The sequence below is a fragment of the Hetaerina americana genome, unplaced genomic scaffold, assembly GCF_022747635.1.
Source record: "Hetaerina americana unplaced genomic scaffold, ioHetAmer1.1.p SCAF_19, whole genome shotgun sequence".
Taxonomy (NCBI): domain Eukaryota; kingdom Metazoa; phylum Arthropoda; class Insecta; order Odonata; family Calopterygidae; genus Hetaerina; species Hetaerina americana.
In genome coordinates this window covers 7700232-7721072 of record NW_027286752.1, presented here as the reverse complement: position 1 = coordinate 7721072, position 20841 = coordinate 7700232, and the positions used below count along the sequence as shown (strand labels likewise).

General features: G+C 39.5%; 1 protein-coding gene across 2 annotated transcripts in view; it reads left to right on the top strand.

Moving 5' to 3' along the window:
* ChT (choline transporter) overlaps nucleotides 1-20841 on the top strand; it is a 97386-nt gene that overhangs the window by 30946 nt on the left and 45599 nt on the right. The gene's annotated exons all lie outside the window — the stretch shown is intronic.

Here is a 20841-nt window from a genome sequence, read left to right as displayed (position 1 = left end):
TGGAAATGGACCACAAAAAATAAATGAGCGTTATTAATTGTTGACATAATTGGTTTATGAAGACATAAATACACACACACACACACACACACACACACACACACACACACACACACACACACACACACACACACACACACACACACACACACACACACACACACACACACACACACACACACACACACACACACACACACACACACACACACACACACACACACACACACACACACACACATATATATATATTTATGTGTGTGTGTGTGTGTGATATGGAAAGTTTTCAGAGGAAGGTTGAAATTGGTGCGCTGTACAGCAAAGTTAAATCTTTATCGGGAAGTAGGAAAGGAAGAGCTATGCTAGCAGTTAGAGATAAGGCGGGTAAGATAATAGTTGACACAGGAAATATCCAAGAGAAATGGAAGGAATATATAGAAGAACTGTGTAGTAAAGAACTCAGACCAACAAAGTTAGACATAGAAAAGGAACATGACGTAGAGGAAGATAGCTTAGGTCCAGGGAAATTCGTAGTATCTATGAGGAAGGAATCTGGCCGAAGACTTTGTGAGATCAGTTTTAGTTCCAAAGAAAATAGGAATAGATTGGAGGGAAAGGTGGCTAATCCTCAACCTGTACATGTCTCAGACTGCTCAGGTGCGGGTGGGAAACGGGGAGTCAGGATGGGCAGTGTTAGGAAGGGGTGTAAGGCAGGGTTGCCCATTATCACCGTTGCTGTTCAACCTGTATGCAGAGGAAATGATCAAAGAGGCATGGGAAGAACTAGAGGTAGGAATGAAAGTGGGCGGGGAATTCGTAAAATCAGTTAGGTTTGCTGATGACCAAGTTTTAGTTTGTCAGTCAGCCAAGGGGCTGCAAGCATTGCTGAGTGAATTGGAAATTCAGTGCGACAGGTATGGGATGAGAATCAACATTAAGAAAACAAAGGTTATGCGATTTTCTAGAAAGAAAAAGGGCAAGCTTAACATTAAAATAGGAGGGCAAAAACTAGAGCAGGTAGAACAGTTTACGTATCTCGGAAGTGTTTTGGATGAACACGGTCAAAGTAGTAGGGACGTAAGGAGAAGAATTGCGCTAGGCAAAGAGGCTTTCACAAGGAGGAGGGAGTTGATGACAGGGACTTTGAGTAAGGATATTAGGAAAAGACTCGTAAAAACTTTGATATGGAGCGTAGCTATGTACGGCGCGGAAACGTGGTAATTGAAGAAGGAGGATAGACGTAGGCTGGAGGCTTTTGAAATGTGGATGTAGAGAAGAATGGAGAAGGTGAAATGGATCGAGAAGAAAACAAATGAGGAAGTACTTGGTATGGTGGGCGAAGAGTGGGGTTTGTTGGGAGAAATCCTATGGAGTCAGGAAAAGTGGCTGAAGGGGTATTGACCGGCAGTGGGATGTTGAAGACTGTAATAGAGGGGATGCCAATTATGGTAATTTGTGTTCACAATGACTGAGGACATACACTTAGTGCGTTTTATCTAAAAGAAATGCGAAACTATTTTGTAATTTCATTTCGCAAAAGTTTTTCGGCTAATATTGGATCAAAACATGAAAAATTCTCCACTGCCACTATTTATTGCTTGCATTGGATAAAAAGCTATTAGAAATATAATCGATGAGAAATCGATTATTTTTTATCTCTCACATGCGTTAAAGCTTTTGATGTTCCAGTAAAGAGACTTCCTCGTCTCAAGACCCTCATATTTAATGTTCCTCATTGATTTGTGGACCCATAGGTAACCTATTACTACGGTCAACGATGTTTTTTATAGTTAGAAAATTTTGCGTAAAGTTAACTCGATCATTTCGTGTTTGGTAAACTCTATATGAGACTTCAGATAATCCCTCAGGAAAGTATATAAGCAAAATCAATCATTAAAATAAATATTTACAGTGTAAAAAACTGGAAAAACAAACAATCTGTAATAAATTATAACCTTGGAGGAGATACCTATCCTTGGTGAAGAGAGATTGTGGGCACAATTGAGGGGGCGTTGACTGAAGGCCACTGTTAGGTGACTTTTAAATGTTTTCGATCGTAACGGCAGCAGGTTTTTGGCGGACCATTTAAGCGGATTACTGTGTTGGGGCGGGACAAGGTAGAGTTTTAGAAGGGCGCTCTTAGAATCATGGATAAATATCACCATATTTAATTCATGGTTAAGGTCGATGTAAACGGTCATTTGACAGTTTTATCCAAAATGATACATAAAAACTGCTGAAATATTTGTATGCCTTCGTTGTTTTACCATAACCTCGATTTTGCCTCTACAATAATGCCGCTGGGTGGGGAACAAAGTGAGGAAAATGCCATTAATGTGATAAAAATTATTTAGTTGACATTAATTCGAGGTTATATCAGTAAACTTATGAAATAAAAGTAGCCTAAGGAAGTGTCTAACCTCATCTGAGATGAATTCTTGTTTTTTTTTAATTTTGAGCATTGATAAATATTAAGTTATAATTGCTTAATGGGAGCATTTTAGATGTCGCACGAGTAAGAACCAAAATAAAAGGTCACTATTATTGCCCGTCATTCCTAAGATTACCTACGGGTAGCTAGATCAAAACATCACCCACTACAATTTTCTTCGTCAACCTGGCATGATGAGGAGCATTAAGATTTGAAGCCAAATAGTAAATGCATTAGAAAACACTTTTATAAATTATGATATTGATTTGCATTTTGGAAATTTCTAACTTATAGTCCAGCTAAATCATTTGAAAAATGTCATACGTAGTGTATAAATCGCTTAAAACAATTAGAAAATCCTACTTACATCGAAGATGTAATGCGAATTTTATGAGAATTATATTATTTAATATTATGAGAATTCTTCCCACTGAAGTTCTCAGATCAATTCCTTCTATATGTGCTTAATCGATGTTTTGTTCGTCCAACAATCTTAAAAATAACTGAATTTCATTCTGTTTATGTACTTTCAAGTTCACTGCAATGCAACCTTCAAAAAGTGTGTGGATATACAAAAACTAATCGTGTTCTCTTCCGCAATCGTCACGTAACAACGCGTAGCGAGTGAATAATGAATGAATCCCTGAAGTGATAGGCGTGTGAATGCTACCGAATTCTCAAAAAATTGAATTTGGAATGTAGATTTATTTTATTTCCATGGGCCTGCACTTAAACAGAACATAATGACGTGCCAACTAATGGTTGTTGAACCTGTGCGAATTATTATTGAAATATCTCCAATTGCTGCATAACTATTTCCAGGAAAAATATAAATATAGTATGTCCTCTCTTAGAGAGACTCCAAAAAACCCCGTGGAATCCCGGGGAGGGACGACCCTGCCTCTAATTATCCCTGAGTGGGGGTGATGACACACCGCAGAGTAATCCCGATATGTTTTATGCGTTCTTCCGCTGCCGGGAATTTTCCTCATCGTAAATAAAGTTTAGAGGAAACACTCATATGCGGTACTCAAGCCTGAGGTTTTGCAAGATTTCCACCTGAAAGAGCGAATCACAAGACACTTGAAGCCTCAGGGGGAATTGAGAAGGAGAGAGAAGTCTTTGACCAAAATAAAAAAATCCTTAGCGTCGGTATAATTAGTCTAGTCATGGCTGAGGATACATCATGGATGTGTGCATACTCTGAAAAATAAAATTTCATTTAATTTGAATCTATCATTTTAGCTTTTCTAATGGAATCACTAAGTATAACGGAGCCCAGAGTAAACGTTTTTAATGCACTTTCCAATATATTCCTCGTCTAATTAGGGATGGGTTTCTCGATTTTTTCTTCGATTCTTCAACTGGGAGTTCATTTGTGCTTTGTATGTGACATTTCCACATGCCCGAAGGCACAAATAAAGATAATACAGGTACACGGAGGTGAAGAAAATTCGTAGAAGTGAGCACACGTTAACGTGGCAATCACTTGATGAATCACTCCCTCACCCACTCCCTACTCCATCTGCCTATTCCTAGAATATCTCTCACCAAGCGCTCACTGTTATTTCGCCTCTCCTCCCTTCTAAATTCACTCCCTCACACTGTCGACCCCTTTAACCTATCATGCAAAAACTTCACCACCCAAGCTTTATCCCACCTTTCAGTAAATTAAAATTTTCCCCTGTCCATGCTTGGTTCTCGTTGTTATTGTTATACTGTTATTGTCTTTTGTCCTCTTTTATGTTTGTTATATTTTTCACTGTAAATTGGCGCCACTGCTGTATGTGAACAATGTTTTAAAATAAAATAAATAAATGGAGTGCTGTCGAGTGGCTTGAAAGTGTAACCTCCCATTTGTCGACTGACGGCTAATTATCATTACTGATCCATTTTGACGTCTATAATTAATGATATTACATTGAATATCGCGAGTGTATATTTTGAAGCCATTTCGATTAATCATCTCCAGGGACAACCCGATAAATGCAATTTTAATGGGACAATTCATACACATTTCCTTTTATATTTTAACAATAAATCATGAAAGTGAAACTGATTTCAAGATTTTAAAGACGAACTTGGGACACGATCTTAATATACTCTTGTAGTATTTTCGTTTTTAAATCCCGAGCAGTCAATTTTTGAAATTTCTCACGTAAAAAAATTCAACTGCTGTTCATTTTTCAGTTCCAGTAAGTAGCCTTTCAATTCTCTGGAAAAAAAATAATTAAAGGTAATTCATTGTTTAAGTTATCCATTAATGCCATCCCACGTCTCAGTTTGATAGCGATAGATGATAGAGAGGTCAATTGTTAACACCAGCCTTAGTTTTAAGCCGGTTAACACTAAAGTACGTTATTTTTTCTAAGATATTTCATTTTTAAAAAGACAGGCCTAGTCGCAGCAAATGTTTTAGCAGCTTGAAATACTGTCTCTCCGTTAACATTATGCACAATAGCTTTTGACCAAGGGGCTACTGAGTTACGAATGCGTCGCTTAAGTGACCCCTCTCCCTATTCCTGCTCCTCCAACCATCCCCGTGACGTGTGCAAGCCAGGGGAATTCCCCCCCCCCTCCCCCGTCGTTGCCCACCCTTTTTCCGCCGGGGGATGTCGGGGGGGGGGGGGCGGAAGGGTGGTTTACTTCCATGGCATTGGACTCGAATTGTTGGCTTCGCTGTCGTCGCTTCCTCGCCGCCTAATCCACCGAGTGCGGTCAGGTGGGCCGCCGGGAAGAAAAAATCGATGCATTTTGCTTTTTTTTTAATTCTCGTCCACTCCGCCGCCCGCTGCTTCCCAAGTCCATCCTGCGCCCTCTTTGTTCTTTTAAACGCAATCGTTTGAAACGCCTCTTCCACTTCCAAGCGACTTGCGCCACAGTCATTTATCAACTAAGTCATGAAATTTTGAGGAAACCTCCATTTAATTGCATAATATGGCACAAAAAGTATTCTTCAAAGAATCGGATCCTTTCTTATAAAATTTCATTTTTTCTACATTTAATAACATGATGAAACCTTAAAAAATCTATGATTATTTACATATTTGAGGAAATAAAATTTTTAAAGAATTAACCACATATCTGTCAATCAGAATTACATTTGAAATGATTCCAAGAGCTCATAAAGGTAGAATAACCGAAAGAGGGTCTGAATTTTTCCGTATTAGCATATAATATATATATATATATATATATATATATATATATATATATATATACATATATATTTTTTTTAAGGTAATCTACCGGTTAAGGTAGGTTTTTGGATGGACACAACTACCAAACAAACATTTTATTACTCCCAACAAAACACAAAATCCATCATCCTACTCTCTATCAGGTCCCACTTCATCTCTGAGTACTTTCTTCCTCCCTTCATCCCGTCCAACATCCCTATCCTGTTCCTTCCCTTTCCTCGTTTGCCTAACATTCTTTCCTCAATTACAGTCTTCAACATCCCACTGCCGGTCAACACCCCCTTCATCCACATTTCCTGCCTCCATAGGATTTCTCCCAACAAACCCCTGTCCTCGCCCACCATGCCAAGTACTTCCTCATTTGTTTTCTTCTCCGTCCATTTCACCTTCTCCATTCTTCTCCACACCCACATTTCAAAAGCCTCCAGTCTACGTCTATCCTCCTGTTTCAATGACCACGTTTCCGCACCGTACATAGCTACGCTCCATATCAAAGTTTTTACCAGTCTTTTCTTAACACCCTTACTCAACGTCCCTGCCATCAACTCCCTCCTCCTTGTGAAAGCCTCTTTGCCTAGCGCAATTCTTCTCCTTACGTCCCTACTACTTTGACCGTGTTGGTCAAAAACACATCCGAGATACATAAACTGTTCTATCTGCTCTAGTTTTTGCCCTCCTATTTTAATGTTAAGCTTGCCCTTTTTCTTTCTAGAAAATCGCATAACCTTTGTTTTATTAATATTGATTCTCATCCCATACCTGTGGCACTGAATTTCCAATTCACTCAGCAATGCTTGCAGCCCCTTGGCTGACTGACAAACTAAAACTTGGTCATCAGCAAACCTAACTGATTTTACGAATTCCCCGCCCACTTTCATTCCTACCTCTAGTTCTTCCCATGCCTCTTTGATCATTTCCTCTGCATACAGGTTGAACAGCAACGGTGATAATGGGCAACCCTGCCTTACACCCCTTCCTAACACTGCCCATCCTGACTCCCCGTTTCCCACCCGCACCTGAGCAGTCTGAGACATGTGCAGGTTGCGGATTAGCCTCCTTTCCCTCCAATCTATTCCTATTTTCTCTAATATACTCATTAGTTTTTCCCAATTCACTCTATCAAACGCTTTTTCGAAATCTACGAAACAGGCAAATACCTCCTGGTTGTGTTATATATTCCCCTCGATTAATAATCTCATTACTGCAATGGCATCACGAGTACCTCTCCCCTTCCTGAACCCAAACTGATCGTCCCCTAAGTAATCATTTGCCCTACTCTCTATCCTTTTGTTTATGATCCTGAGAACAACTTTAGCTGCGTGGGATATCAAACTAATTGTCCTATAGTCCTCACATGACGTAGCCTTTACCTTTTTCGGAATAGGAACTAAAACTGATCTCACAAAGTCTTCCGGCCAGGTTCCCTCCTCATAAATACTACGGATCAGCTCATACAGTCTCTTCCTCCCACCTTTTCCTAAGCATTTTAAAAGTTCCACGGGAATGTTATCTACCCCCACGGCCTTATTTAGTTTCATCCCCCTTAATGCCCTTTCTATCTCATTGTCTAGTATGCCTGGACCTAAGCTGTCTTCCTCTACGTCATTTTCTTTTTCAATGTCTAACTTTGTTGGTCTGAGGTCTTTACTATACCGTTCTTCTATATACTCCTTCCATCTCTCTTGGATCTTTCCTGCGTCAACTATTACCTTATCCGCTTTATCTCTAACTGTTAGCATAGCTCTTCCTTTCTTACTTCCCGATAACGATTTAACTTTGCTGTACAGCGCACCGATTTCACCCTTCTTCTGCAGACTTTCCATATCCTCGCACTGCGTCTTCCACCATGCTTCTTTTGCTTTATTTGTTGCCCGCCTCAATTTATTGTTCAATTCTTTGTACTTCGTTTTGCCTAATTCTGTATTTATATTCTTCCATTTTCGCCGCTCATCCATCTTTGTAATCATCTCATCCGTGATCCATGGTTTCCTAGTCCTTTTAGCGTTAACGGTTCCAATAGTGTCTTTTGCGGCTTTAGACAACCCTTTCTTGATCATTTCCCATTTTTCTTCGATAGTACTAAGCCCTTTACCATCCTCCATGATTTTCTCTACCGCCTGTTTGTATTCCTTCCTTTTCAAACCATTTAATGCTTCTACATTCCATTTTCTAACTCGCCGCCCCTGCTTTATCTTTTTGAAACGCACGCTACATTTCATAACAACTAAATTGTGGTCTGAGTCCGCATCCGCTCCCGGGAAGCTGTGCAAATTTATCACACTGTTCCTAAACCTGTGTCTAACCAGGATATAATCTAGCTGATATTTTCCTGAGTCACCTGGCATTTTCCATGTATACCTGCGTCTTTTGTGGTGTGTAAACCAAGTGTTGGTGATGACTAAGTCCTGTCTCCTGCAGAACTCAACTGCTTTCTCCCCGCGGTCATTCCTCGTGCCCAAACCGTAGTCCCCCACCTCATCACCATCTCTTCCTTCGCCTACCGTCGCATTCCAATCCCCCATCACTATCAAATGTTTCCGTGCAGGAACACACGCGATCATGTCCTCTAACTGATCGTATATCCTATCGACCTCTTCTTCCTTATGGTTGCTCGGTGGCATGTATACCTGAATAATAACTAAGTTCGTCGGTTTTGCTTTTATCTCCACTAGTAGTATTCTATCCGTTACCTGCTCTATGTTGACTACGCTTCTTCCTACCTCTTCATTTAATACTATGGCAACCCCTCGTTGGCTCTCGTCCCCACCGCTGTATATTATTCTATACTTATCACTCCAGTAATCCCCGCTATGTTTCCATCTCACCTCGCATAGACCTAAAATATCTATATTTCCCCTTTCCATCTCTCGCTTAACATTCTCCAATTTCCCTGTCCTCATCATTGTCCTAACATTCCACGTTCCTATTCTAACTAATTTGGTCTTCTTCTCCTGCGTCTTCTGTCCTGCTGCTGCTGGTTTTCCCTTGCAAGGGTTTCGTGGAACGACCGCGGAAGCCTTGCCTCCCCCGCTGCCGGGCACGACACACGGCCGATTGGGCCGAGCCCCGTGGTTGCCAGGACTCAAAATATCTCTATTGTCCATCACATTGTTCTTGGGAATGATAATTGAGGTGGTTTCCCGTTGCCTTCCTCAATAGTGTTTTTAACCTGACACCATCACTTACTGGCCGCCCCACTGGGGTCAGACGCCATTGCAGCCGCCTCACTGAGGAACAGACGCTGCGTGGACTACCTTTCGTCTGGCTCCTAACCTTCGACATAATTGGATTGGGTGACCCTACCAGGAGCAATTTTTATTACTCCCGCCAGCACAGTTCTAGGGGTCATCGGAACGCACAAGCCCTTCCACCACGTCAAGGGTGTAGTCCTGGGAGGGATATATATATATATAGTGGTCTTTATTTGGGCGAAATTGAGACCAAATGGTCCCTTCCTCCATTTAACCCATCGTCGTATACATATTACATTAGCATTGTATATATATATATATATATATATATATATATATATATATATATATATGCGGGTCGCGGTAGTCCAGTGGGTAGAGCGTTGGACTGCTGACCAGAGGGTGCCAGGTTCGATTTCCGGGCAAGGCACCTGCGGCTCCACCCAAGCTATGTGATTTTTCGGGTACCAGATCTTCCTGGGAAACCATAACCGGCACAGGGAAAGGAACTGGCCCCCCTACCTTGATGTGTGAATTTTCACACGCCGTATAGGGCTTGGTACTGGGTGATCTCTACCATCACCTACTAAACCGACATTCGGGTTGATTACTGTGTTTATGGTTTACATATATATGTGTACATATATATATATATATATATATATATATATATATATATATATATATATATATATATATATATGCGGGTCGCGGTAGTCGCGGGGGTAGAACTTTGGACCACTGACCGGAGGGTCCCGGGTTCGATTCCCGGGCAAGGAACTCTGGGCACCTGCAGCTCCACCCAAGTTAAGTGAATTTTCGGGTACCAGATCTTCCTGGAAAATCATAACCGTCACACCGGCCATTTATGTCATAATGCCTACGTTTTTTATGACGGAAGCAGAAATTGCACAAAACTCTTTACATTGTAGCATTATTGCTATTAGAAACTCAAAGAAAACCTTTCAATATGAATACACGTATTAAGGCGATAACTGATTAATGCACGGACAAATTTTTCATGCCAGCGTGTCAAAGCTCAGTTCGTTAATGCAACTGGTCATACTCGTGCTAAAAGATATGCATACTGTATTAGGCCAAAGAAAGCAGACTATTTAATAGCTTCCTTAAATCTTTGAGCTTTAAAATTTTCTCAAGCGATGATTCTGCTTTCGTCATAAATTTCGTCGTGCATCAAACCATACATAATTATTTTCCAACTCAAAAGAAGCGAGTTTGAAGCCGTCTTCCATCAATCAAGGAAGGGCCAGTAACGCTCTCATTGAGAGATAGGGAGATTTGGCGTGGGTGTGGCCATTTACAGACTCCGTGAATTAATATGAAGAAAACGTTAATCGCGCGTTCGTCTCAGTCGGCAAAATCATTTACCAACACAGGGACTTAGAATTGATGAGAAAAAGAGATTGAGAAGAAGAGGGCAATACATTTTATGGAAATTAATGAGCAGAGAAAATAATTCGTGCGTGAAATTTCTCGACGAATCAGCATATTAGAAAGGAAGGAAAAAGATAGAATGTTTCATGAGTTCTTATTTGCTATAGATAACTAATAATGTAATATCCCTTACTGTGACACTCATGAAGAAACCTGTTCAACCTTTAGTGCGATATTTCACAACCAATATTCCCAAAAGTCTCTTCAAATTGGCAAATTCTTGCACTGTTTAAGAACGATCTGCTAGCTTGCTGCATGATGGAGATATTCCTGCTGTTTCATGGAAGATGTGTTATGCATACTAATATGCGTTTAGTGTTTTTATGCCAATGAAATTACCAGAAAACTTAGATTGTTTACGTTTTGGTTTCTAAATATTATCAAAACTTAGGTTAAAGACGATTGTTGAGCATGAGAAACTCTTAGGAAATAATATGGCACGGCAGGAAGAGAAAATTCACCTACTCCATTTATCGTGTAAATTTACAGTAAAATGAGGCAACGAAACATATCATATCATTTTCTCAAAAACAAAACATTAATCTGCACTGACGTAAGTTTAAAAAAATTGTACGACATATGAATACCAACAAAAAATTAGCTAAATTGAGAATGTGAGCTAAATTGTTTCAAGTTGAGAGTATATGTTTCCAAAACAAATTTATGAATCAGTTTCTTTTACTTGTGTTCATTTACCTAACGTCTTTATTAGGGTGATATTGAGACTATAAAGCCCCTTCTCCCACCTAACCCCTTAGCAATAGTTCGAAGACAAGAGCCCTAAATGTCCTAGATATTACCGCCTAGGTGGTACTCGAAAAGTGTGGGTTGGCAGGCCGGGCCCGGTAACACAGTTCATGGAATCAAACATACTCTCCACCCTTCATCCTTTCATGTCCTAATGGCGCATATGACCTTAGCTGTCGGCTGCCTCCCCTAAATACTGCTACTGATACTACGAGGAAAAGGAAAATTCGCAGCTACTCCAAAGTGTATGCTTGCCATACACCTTTGGAGTAGCTGCAAATTTTCCTTTTCCTCGTAGTATCAGTAGCTGTATTTAAGGGACAGATAGGCGGCCGACAGATAAGGTCATTTGCGCCATTAGGACATGAAATGATGAAGGGTGGAGAGAAACCCGGCATTGGTATTAGCCTACTGTCAGCGAAAGGTGCCAAGGGGTCCGCAGCTTAATGTCCAATCCGACGGACGGCATACTCACTCAAAGTGCCCTCCACAAAGCACCTCAAGTAGGGATCGGGATACCACTGAAAAAAGAAATCTTCTGGAATTCGAACCCGGGCCCTCTGGATGGAAAAGCACGTTAGTACGTTAGCCACCGCACCATTCCGATCTCCATTTTCCTCGTCCATGGGGTTTGCCCGGACGGCGAAAATGAGAAAATGAGGAATTTCCCTCCCCTAACCTTCAACAGAGAAGTATGCATATCTGGTATTACTAATAGATCTCCACTCATTTCAAGGTTTTCCTTGAAGAATGTGCGACTCCTCTGACAAAAGTTCTGACTATACCATTCCGTAGTCCATCCATCTGGTTCATCTCCTAGGGAACGAATATATGGCCGGTATTTTCACTGAATAAGTAAACTTGGTATTTTTTCACTCTAAACTTCATCACACTACTACCGGTTTCGACGCATAGCTGACATCATCAGGTATGCGTCGAAACTGGTAGTGGGCTAATAAAGTTTAGTGTGAAAAAATACCAAGTTTAATTATTTAGTAATCATAGAAACTGGGAAGGTATTTTGTTCAACCCACCATATTAATTCTGCATTATATTCCCCCGTACTTTTGATGATTTCATTCATCGACGGTCGAATTTCACCAGGCTGTTTACGACGAGAAGTTGGCTACAACATCTACTTGTGTTTTCAAAGCGAATGGGATGGATCTAATTAAATTGAAACTGTTATTATTCATTGGAAGAAAGGTACAAATATGCCATCTTTCCTTTTATCCACGACGATGTTTATCGAAGTCCCACGCTCGTATTTCTCTTTTCGTGGACTCGGGGAATTGGAATTTTCACCTCACGGCTGACATTCAACCTTGAAGGTGGAATTGATTACTCAGCATTTTGATCGCCCTCAAATAAATCAATGAATATTTGAACGGAAAAAGGGGAGGTTAGGAAATTTCCTTTGCTAAGTTTTTCCGCTATGCCTTCCTACTACACGCTACATCCCATTACACGTTTGCTTCGTTTCTTTTAAACCAACTCAAATTTATTCCATTGATCTTTGTATTTGTTTCATTTACGGTGGAAATGGGTGAATATTTATTCTATTATGACGGTGAAACTCCGTGAGACTCTTCTGAGTTCGGACCATTGCATGTCGATCCCATATAAATACGTACACTCTCATGGCGAATCGATTTAACAAAGAGAGATTATATTTTGTTTTGCTTCTTGGTTGACGAATGAAATCATATTGATGAGCTAACGTGCTCTATTTCTTATGTTCTAACCAAGATCAGTTTTTATTTATATATATTTTATTCATGGAATTCACGATTGAGAAATCAATTTTTTGAAGGAATTTGTACACATTGTAAACACGTGATTCCTGGGGACTATCGAAACATCGTATTTCTCTGGTTAGTTTAGTTCAGCACATAGGCTCATTTTATAGAAAGTACCTCCGGTCACAGTTATAAAAAATGCCTCAGACCTTTGGTCACCTTGTACCGGGTCAAGACAAGTCGCCAGCATTCAGCAATATTCCATGGAAACCCTGAGGGCTCTTGGGTATTCGTTCCTCTGTCCATTTATTTCCACGTACATGTTCTCATGTAAACGAAATTCGGTGACACTGTCAATTACTTAGATCGGACACACTTCCTATTGAATAGGAAGTGTATCCAACTTCGAATTGAAAGTATTTGGTTTATCTGAATACTGTAAGAGTCACCAAGGAGATCCATATAAATATCCAGCATAATTTGATCCCTCAGCGCCGACCTGCACGTCCGTTAGTTTAGTTTGCTGTGTTAGTTGATGATATGACAGAATCTCCGGGCGATATTCGTTCCTTACGTGAGAATAGTGGATGGAGGCTTCTCCATTTTTAAACCAATCGTCTATTTACAATGAAAGTCATTTGTAGTCGAACTTATTTGAGTGTAACTTGCGAGTGTGTAAATCAATTTCCAACTCAAGTATCTGTCGTCAGAATAAACTCCGTACTTGGGAAACATCATAATTTCACAAGGAAAATGGTTACATGAAGGGCATAATGCTGAGTAGGCAACTGACATTTAAATCGACAGTTGCATCAACACTTCTTGCTCCAATAGCAAGTTCGAAACTTCACACATACTTTTATTACGAGTTCCTCTATTTTATGCTTTTTAAAAATCTACAATGGGCATTGTTTGTGGCTCAAAATATTGCAAAATATTTTTTATATCCTCCTTGCTGGTCATATTCTTTCTTTGTTTGGTCTTATCTGAGTCCAGTAGTGGTCAGATTAAAACAGACAGGGTGAAATAGGAAGGGAAAGAGGGCGAATGAGGGAAACTCTTGAAATATCCTTTTGAAATTATTCTCATTGCTTTTTAACCTTCAAATAGTATTCAGAAATCAATGCGGTAAATTATTAAATTGGGTTTCGATATATGTGCCAAAGAATGGAAATAATTTTTATATTTTAGCAATAATTAATATTCCAAATATTCGCTAAATTTAAAGCAGCTTCCCACGGAGATTAATAGCAGATTCTGTTTTATCTTTTAAATGAGCATCTTGACGACCATCACACCGGAACAATTTTTAAGCCAGAAATATATCTAGATCAGGGAGGTCAACACCATCGTATCGGATTTATTAATAGAAAGTGTTGATGGAAATTTTTGCTAGGTCAGGTTTAGTAGAAAAACTCATATCCCTCTGTCGTCAGTTATTATTCCAGGTAAAAATATCGCGAGCCCAGAATATATTCCACATTATTGGAAATTATCCAGGGTTTTAAAAGGCATCAAATCAATATGAGTCATAGGTCGTGCAGTCAGACTCGATAACCCTTTGACCATTATGGTGCCATTATCAATCGCTTAAAAATGGAGCTGTCAAGTTTATACACAATGATACACATTCTGAAACCTCTCGACTACTCATTAAAAATATTTTGTGGATGGTATATTAATTATCTCATTGCCATTGAGCGCGGCCATAAGAAAATGAAGTTAATCCATGCTTAAACTTTCAGAGAATAAATGCACAATATGTACCTACCCAATATGCCCAATTAGTTTTCTAGTTTTCTTCACTGATCTTTTTCTCATCATGCGTGAAGAGTCAAAAGAAAATGGAAATATCTGAATGTTATTATAAGTAAAAATTAAATTATTAGCTGTAATTTCGAAATCTAAGTTTCCTCGTTCATTGTATTTCCTTCGCACTCGGCCACTGCGCTCCTATCTCTCACGGTCTAGTTTTGAGTGCAATATTTGTCAACCGGCGTTGGAGGCTACACTAGAACGCCATGTTGACACTTTAGAACGTACTTCGCCGAAGAGCGTTCTTCTTCTTATTATTATTAAAAATACACATGTGCTGATAGACAGTGTCAGGTGGCACACAAGTCCCAAATAATGCAGGGCGCTGCTACGCTGTTCACTAGCGTCAATAAAAGTAAAGAAAAAAGCGCGTTGACCCTAAAATAATTAAAGCCTTTATGAATTTCTGTAAAAATAAATTATTCTTACAAATTATGGATTATTTATAATCATGTCAAATAGCACAGTAGATAAACGAAAAATTATATAAATAAACTATCTGATGCAAAAATGAATTAACAAGTTGGAGGTACTACTAATAGTATAAGGTTTAAAAATTGCAGATCCATAACAGTTGGGTGCATGCGAATAGATAGCATTTCCAAGACGTCCGAAACCCAGGTGGGTGTCTACTACCATCCCGGTAGAAGGGGGGGGATTCATTCCGTTCTTTCGCCAGCCCCTGGCTGCGCGGATCCAGGCAGCGGGGCGCGACGGATTACTCCCCCTCGCAAAACGACCGACGGATTAAGGTTGCCTCTCGATTATACGTCCGTCCGTACGCTCGCTCACGGGGAGAAACCCTCCGTCAGCGAGCACCGTCACCTCGCCTCCCTCCCCCCTGTCCTCCCTCCGTCCGCACCATACGAGACCCCGCGATCCCACTCCCCACGTCCCCCATCTCCACGCACCCCACACACACACACACAACCAAACGCCGTCCACATGACCCCCATCCGGGCTATCTCTCTCAGCTCCTTAACCACCCGGGCCACGCTGATCGTAAAACACGGGATGAGCAGATGATTGCCCCGCCAAGGCTTCAAAAGGGTCAGACCGTTTTTTTTCGGATTACATACGGTATAATGAAAACATTAATCGAACACGATGGAAAAAATTCGTCTTAATTGCTTACGAATATTATATTAACTTCGATGCGAAAATGACTAACGAATGAGCGATGCAACAGTTTGGAGTGATACTTATCGTCAAAGTATAAAAATGATTTCCATTCTTTGGGTAAATATCCTTGAGGAGTTTGCTTAAGATATTTGTCGTATTGTTCTTTAAATTATAATAGAAGTTTAAAAAGCAGTGATAATAATTTTAAGATGATGGTTCGCCCTCAAAAGTTGTGATCTGACTAATGCCAAGAGAGAAGTCAAAAAATAGTTTCCCATATTTTGAGTCACAATTAATGTTCACCGTAGTTCGGAAGAAGCCACAAAATGGAGGAAATCCAAAGAAAAGCCAAGGATAATTTTCTGTAAGCTAGAGAATGCGTCAGCGCAAGCGGAGGATTCCGAGACTGGCAGTGAAGAGGATTGTGGTGCTTGGATGGCTGCATTGTGAACCGATGCTTGGATTTATGATCTGTGATGGAAATGAATGGAGGGAAAAGAGTATGCCCTTCCCAAAAAAATGAAAATTCCGCATAACTGAAAGGAAGTCTATAAGTTTAAGTCTATTAATCAAGGGTTTAAGAGTAACACTCTTTGTTGGATTAAAAGAAACTGAGATTTAGAGGATTCATTTAAAAAAAAGTAAAGATTTTTGTCGAGTTAAGAAATGGAAACAGTTTGCCGCTACAATTGGAAGTACGTCGAAATAAGTGGCTCCTATACCTTAATTTCAAACTCTTTTGATCAGAAATAATATTTTGAGGCGTCAAGTTCATATTTTTATTGTCAATTTATGCATCTTACAGTAAGCCTGTGACGTATTAGCTTTCGTGAAGAAGACTGCTATGTGGTCATTAAGTAATATACCCCGGTAATATCAATCAGACAGGAGTGTAAATTAAAAAAGTAGAAGATACTAGTAAATATTTAAAGAATGCAAGCCATGCATGAAAAAGGAAACATTTTCGAAGCTATATATCCAACTAAAAGTAATCATAAATTTCATCAAGAATTCGGTTTATAAGCGTAATTATGCATGAGATTTTATTTGGTCGCCTAAAAACTATTATATTTTATATCAGCACGAATTTAAAAATCTATCATATGTATTATTAGTGTAAATAATCCACTGTACATATTGGGGAAACATTGATCCACTAAAATACACATTAAACTGAAATTGGTATCCCATTATTGGGATGAATTTTTTTCATGGCATTCATTTCACTTTATATTTATGTACTTCTTTTAGTAATCATAGAAATTGTTTTCAGCCACGTTAATTCTAATTTTCTTAGACCTTTGGATTGAATTAACTTCATGAACAATTACAGAATAGTAATTTTACAGGCTTTCGTTTTCTCTATAGCGTTAGGCAATTTGCATGGCAATTCGTTTCGTGCCACTCGCAGTTATGAGGTACTTTTCTCCACAAGCATTCATCTAAATTCGTCTTCCTATCCTAGTTTATTTTTACTTAGAAAATAGATGATTTATCAGACATAAATTACGTATATAGGTAATAGATCAATTGTTTAGGAAATTATTCTTTCAAAAGAAATTAGACCATTATTGAAAATTAAACTACGCATATTTCAAAATATTTTGTGCTAACTTTTTGAAGTGCCTACTATTTTTATGTGTTTTATTTAGGATTAAATGAACGAAGGGTCGAGAGACTGTTCAGTTTATCTTGTGCTCTACTGTTTTATTGATCTAAAGAACATAAGAATGGCCAACGGTCACCTCAGCTGATATTTTGGAATTTTTTATCATAACACTTCGGATAGATAAATTGATAGGCATATATGTTTATTAATAACAAAAATAAATTTTAAAATGAAACATTTCAGCAACAGAAACTTAAATTGGCTCTCAAGGTTATTCTTGGGTTGAGAATAGCTTTAAATTACACATTCATGATTGGCCAGCGGAAACTTTAAATGAATCAAAATAATCATTTAATAGAGTCAGTGTTAAAGATGCCGAAAGAAGCTCAGTTTACCCTTTACAATCAAAACAAATACACCGTAGAACTTTTTGGGTTATTGTGAGCAGAGAAACTGGTTTTTGGCGTCAGGGTCTGAGTTCAATCCCCGGCTTATGCTATTGGAAAACATAATTAGACATCCACTGGTGACATTTTCTGGATTCCAGAACTTCTCGACAAACCGGACGTGGCACAGGAAAAAGATCTATCAATCCATCTTCATTAATTCCTTTTTAGTGCGTGGCTTTTATCACACTTTATTGTTTGGGTAGGTCGTAGTGAGGTTTACCATAACCCATTTAAATAAGCCTGTAAATTCATTACCCCAGTTGGGTAATTTTAGCTGGGAGAGTAATTTATTCGATGATCTTTGATCATCTAAGAGACTTCAAATATCTAAGAAATTTTTTGGGGTGGCGGCGTACGAGTACGCGTTCGGAAGTCACATTACCATCCATCCTCCAGGGAATGGGGATTCAAACGCACGTGGCTAATTTGGACCCCGTTGGAGGTCGTGGAATAAGTTCAATTGCGAGGGGGTGAGAAATATGACCTAAGCAATTTATCGATAACATTCCTACAGATTGTTACTACAACTCTGTTCGCCAAATAATTGGTGGCTCTCCTTTGCATCACACGCTTTGAAAAATTATATATATATATCAAAATTTTTCAAATTTTTTAAAATCCTCCCGGGAAGCGGAAAGATCCGGTGTTCAAGTCCCGGCCAAGGAAATATTTTTGCGCTTGTGATCTGTTCGATTCCGCCTTCTCCACCTCTCCTGTGTTCGTCCTGTTTATGTGCTCCTATCCCTTTTCCTTATATCTATTTCCATGTGAATGAATATTTGTTCGCCATACGGCGGTTTTCCGTGTTTGAATGTGTGTGTGTGCGTATATATATATATATATATATATATATATATATATATATATATATATATATCCCTCCCCGGACTACAACCTTGACGTGGTGGAAGGGCTTGTGCGTTCCGATGACCCCTAGAGCTGTGCTGGCGGGAGTAATAATTATTGCTCCTGGTAGGGTCCCCCATGCCAGATAAGGCGAAGGTTAGGAACCAGACGAAAGGTAGTCCACGCAGCGTCTGTTCCTCAGTGAGGCGGCTGCAATGGCGTCTGACCCCAGTGGGGCGGCCAGTAAGTGATGGTGTCACGTTAAAAACACTATTGAGGAAGGCAACGGGAAACCACCTCAATTATCATTCCCAAAATTAACATGATGGACTATACAAAGATTTTGGGTACTGGCAACTACGGGGCTCGGCCCAATCGGCCGTGAGTCGTGCCCGGCAGCGGGGGAGGCAAGGCTTCCGCGGTCGTCATCTCACGAAACCCTTGCAAGGGAAAACCAGCAGCAGCAGGACAGAAGACGCAGGAGAAGAAGACCAAATTAGTTAGAATAGGAATGAAGGAAGGACTAGAATAAATGAGGAAGGACTTGGTATGGTGGGCGAAGAGAGGGGTTTGTTGGGAGAAATCCTATGGAGGCAGGAAAAGTGGTTGAAGGGGGTATTGACCGGCAGCGGGATGTTGAAGACTAATTGAGGGGAGAATGTTAGGCAAGCAAGGAAAGGGAAGGAACAGGATATGGATGTTGGACGGGATGAAGGGAGGAAGTAAGTAGTTTTGAGGGGAGGCGACCGACAGCTAAGGTCATTTGCGCCATAGGGGATGGACAGGAAAGGATGAAGGGTGGAGAGAAACCCGGCGTCGGCATTAGCCTACTCTTTACGAAAGGCGCCAAGGGGTCCGCAGTTTAACGTCCCATCCGACGGACGGCGTACTCCCTCAAAGTGCCCTCCACAAAGCACCTCAAGTAGGGATCGAGATACCTCTGAAAAATATTCAACACCGCCGGGATTTGAACCCGCGCCCTCAGGGTGGGAAGCCAGTACGTTAGCCCCTGCACCATCTCGATCCCCAAGGAAGTAAGTACTCAGAGCTGAAGAGGGACCTGAGGTAGAGTAGGATGTTGTGTTTTGCTGGGGCTCACAAATTTTTTGATTAGTAATTACGTCCATCCAAAAACCTACCTTAATCGGTAGATTACCTAATAATAATAATTATATATATATATATATATATATATATATATATATAAAATATATATATATATATATATATATATATATATATATATATATATATATATATATATATATATATATATATATATATATATTATATATATATATATATATATATATATATATATATATATATATATATATATATATATATATATATATATATATATATATATAACACTTTTTGAAAGACTCACGGACGTGAATAATAATGTATAACACTTAGCACTAGTGGACACAGACAAAAACACAGAAACACACAAAAAAAAGAGACTCACTATTTTTTCGAATTTTTCGGTGGTCGTTGCCACCTTTATCAAGGAGGAGAGGGACAGAACTGAAGGGAATACGAGGGCTGGAGCGATGGATGGAAGGGGAAGGTGGGGAGGGAATTCCGAAGGGACGGGTTTGGAGGGGCAGCGTTAGAAGGGTGGGGAAAATGTAGAAGGTGATGGGGGTGGAAGGGGGATGAAAATATAATTAGAACAGGGTAATTAGTGCCTAATATTGATTCCTGGCCAGTTCCAGGACTCCAAAAGCCAGATGAAGGATTGCTCTAGTGTTTTCAGTTTCAGAGGAGGATCAGAGGGTGGGAGGGATGCTATGATTGATACACTATAGCATTTATCAAAGGGAGTGTTGTGTTCGGAGGCGTGTTTGGGGGATAGGGAGAATGTCAATGAAGGAAGAGTTTTTGCATGAGGCTCGGTGGTTGTTGATTCTGATATTGAGGGGTGTGGTGGTATATATATATATATATATATATATATATATATATATATATATATATATATATATATATATATATATATATATATATTATATATATATACACACACACACACACACACACACACACGAGGGTCATCCGGAAAGTAGTACCCGTTCGTGAAATAAAGACACAAAAGTAAAATATTAACAAACATAAAAAAATTTTATTTGAAAGAGGATACTTTAAACTACTTCTCAACATAATCTCCAAGCAAATTAAGGCAATTGTCATAACGTGTGACAAGTTTCTGTATTCCTGCTGCATAGTCCTTC